We start from the raw sequence: 3,599 nt of genomic DNA, 5'->3' as shown, positions 1-3,599 counted from the left end.
TAACACGCCAGGGCTATTGAATTTTGGCCCCTTGTACGATGGGCTCAGTAATGAATAAAAATAAAGGTACCTACCTGTCCTGGTTCGATTGCATATCTGCCTGGTAGTTCCAGAGGGCGCACCACCCAGGTTCAGGCACAATCTAGGGTGTGAGACTAGATTGTGTCATGCACAGTCTGCATGTGCGTAGGGCAGTAGGATACTACCAATTGGACGTCACGGTCACACGTGGTGGGATTGGCCACTCCGCCAGAGATTGTTTTTTGTCACTGCGTGTAACGGCAGGAGACATGTAGTGGTTAATATCGTCCATGCCTGCAGCAGTGAGAGTACGAGGATCACTGGATGACGTCTCTGTCGATAGAAAGATGTTTGCGCAGAACGTCGAGAAGTTTCACTTTCGCTCTGTGAATCCCGGAGTTCAGGGCTTTTTAGGTCTCGCCTGACCAGCGCTTTAGCGCTGCTCTGGCGAGACTTATAGTAAGCGCGTTTTGGAAGTGCAAACAGTGGCTTTGCAGGCCTCCAACTACAGTGCATGTGACCCGTCCGGGCGCGCGCACCATTTGGAGTCCTGCAACCACTTGTTTGCTTTCACTTTAGCCGTGATTCATCGCACCATTTGGCAGCCTGCGTGCCCGCCCCCACTCCCCCTCCCACTCCGTCAGCTTCAGTGCGCGCTTGTTACTAAAGATTTTACAATGAATGTTGTTCAGAGGACGAGCCAGTGGTAAGGAACGCCTTGTTGTACTTTCACTTTAGATCGTATTTTAACGACAAGTTAGAATCTCCTTCTTATTCGCTTAAAGTGGCTCACACATTTTTAGGTCTCGCCTGAGCCAGCGCTTTAGCGCTGCTCTGGCGAGAGCTATAGAAAACGGGGATTTGGAAGCGCAAACAAGTGCTTTCCAGGCCCCCAACTACAGTGCATGTGCGCTGGGCGCGCGCACCATTTGGCAGCCTGCCTGTACATTTCGCGGGCGCTTTGATGTTCTCAGTGAGCCGCGCGGCCACTGCGAACTTCAAAGCGCCCGCGAAATGATTACATTCACTTTAACGCTCCCCCACCCCCACTCGCGCGCGCGCCACGCTGCGCCGGGCTTGTTTTTCTTGTTTAGATTACTAGAAGGGGCGGGTGCTTCCTGGCACGACTTGTTGTGATTGGTGAGAGTAACAGTTGTCGCCGCAGGCAGGCTCCTCTGCTGGTTTGCCCTTCAGTTCTAAAGTGAGGGGTTCTGCCTTTCAAGGAGCTATAATTACCATGCTACTACTATTTACAGTAAAAATCACACCAACAAATGTGCGTTTCATACTGTGTCCCTTCCAAGAGTTTCTCCTGTCAATGGAGGTCAATGTCAGAAGACCCTTTTGTGTGTTTTTAAAAGTAAAGTTAAGGGCTTTAGCCCTAATTGCATGTATTTTTTAGTAGAGGGCAGAACGTGTCTGTGCTGGGGACGGGGCAGTGGGACCCTCCTTCGCTTTTCGGAGATGCACATTGCAGCTCTTGCCGCAAAGCCGTTGAAGGTTCTTTTCCTCTTTGACTAAATCGACCACTTTCGAGCCCTCGCGTGCCACACCTCTCCAGCGCACTGAATACACACTGGGTTCCCTTAGCAGTGGCACACCTTTGTCATTTGATTCTAACTTTATTCAGAGCTGCCGCCTCATTTTTACCCATGATGAAGTCCATCGTCTTAAAAATGAATCGGATTTTCTTCCAGTATTCTGTAGCTCTCAAACACAACAAACTTAGCTTGACATGGGTGCCTTCGATAATAAAAACGAAAGGGGTGTTCCTGGAAGTCCCTTAAGAGACAGATATGCGCTAACATGTCTCGTGTGAGTGCCTAAGGAACTCTTGCAAAGTTGCTGTGCCTAAATGAGGTATTTCAACCTTTGGAACACACGAGAAAGGAGAACAAAACTGTGCAAGACCAGTTTTTATTTGTATTGATCTCATCATTGCTGCGCTGCGTGTTTGTAGGCATTGAGGCCCAGATTTACTAAGAAATTACGCAGCACAGTCAGCAAGTAAAGTTGCTGCGCTGCTTGAATGGGTGAGAGCAGAACAGTGCCATAGCCACTGCGATGCGGCGCTGCTGTGCCCTCTCCCGGCGCTGATGCATTCTATGCTGCCCTGCGTCAATGCAGACCCTTACGCCATAGTGCACACATCTCCGTGTTTGCTGCTGGTGTTATTGGAATAAAGCAGGTGAGTGTTGCCCCAGGCCGTAGATCTACACATGGGCGAACCTAGAGCAAGCTAATTTCACATTCGTCTGTCGAATTCACACAACGGGAAAAACTGCTGAAATGCTTATCACTCAACTTTTCAAATGTGAAAGATGCACTTAGGTTAGAGCAAAAGTGGTTAGTACTACGCCTTACTATGCATGTAGCAACAATAGTGCAACATCAGTTTGGTATTTTTTTTTTTTTGCAATAAAGGTTATTTCAAATGTAAAATGACTACTATTTATGTAGCAGGAGCGTGCCATGCCCCTTAATTTGTTCCCTGTAAACTTTGGGCTATATTTACAAAGGGATAGCACAACCAGAACGTAATTTTTGTGAGGTTCTGGTGACGCTATGCCCTTCTCTATATTTACAAAGCAGCGTTAAGCCACTTTTTGTGGCTTAATGCTGCCTTGTAAATACAGCCCTTTTACAAGCATCACTGCGTGAAAGGGGTGTGCAATGGGTGTTGCTGTGGGCGTTTCACCACAACACCCATTTTTATTTACGCTGCCCCAGAATTACAAGTATGTATAAATCTGAGGCAGCGCCAAAAACTTACGCCATGCAAGAGCAGGTGTTAGAGTGGCGCAATGAGGAGAAATGCATTTATTTCTCCTTGGTTTTCCTTTTCTATGTGTGCTGCACTGCAGCACACATAGAAAGAGCAAAACACCATGAATCATTGTTCATGTGTAGAAAGGTGTCCCTTCCTGCACATAAACAGTTATTGTACAATGCAGACACTCTTCCACTATGGTGCAACGGTGCCTGCGTTGGCGCTAGGCAGCTAATTTTACTGCCAGCGCTAGGGAAAACACAGGAGTGCGCAATATTGTTAATACGGTGCATCCCAGCGTTTTGGAAATGTAGGAGCGTGGCATTGCAAATTTGGCGCAGCCCTGTGCTCCTGCATTTCATTGTAAATATGTCCCTATATGTATTAACATGGCAAAGAAATATGCCTGATACAGGTTGCAGATTGATTGACAATTATATTTCCAAACGAAAGTGAGAACCATATTCTAGGTAATATTACAAATAACTCTATAGAGTGCTTCATACCTCGTTTCTAAGTGTTTTAAATAACAGGCGGGACTGTTACTCAATTAAATAATACACACTTTACTGACCTCAGCAGGCTGAAAGGCTGAGTCGACCTAGCTAAAGTTTGATCGCATGACCTGCAGAGCACTAGATTTCTCAGTGGCGAGTGTTTAACTCACTGAGACTTTCTGACTGAATTTTTGATACTTTGATACTTTCACACAGTGCATGCGGCGCGCGCACCATTTGGCAGCCTGCGTGTACATTTCGCGGGCGCTTTGATGTTCTCAGTGAGCTGCGCGGCCACTGCGAACATCAAA

Source organism: Triturus cristatus, chromosome 2_1 (assembly GCF_964204655.1).
Source record: "Triturus cristatus chromosome 2_1, aTriCri1.1, whole genome shotgun sequence".
Classification (NCBI taxonomy): domain Eukaryota; kingdom Metazoa; phylum Chordata; class Amphibia; order Caudata; family Salamandridae; genus Triturus; species Triturus cristatus.
This window is presented reverse-complemented; position numbering follows the sequence as displayed.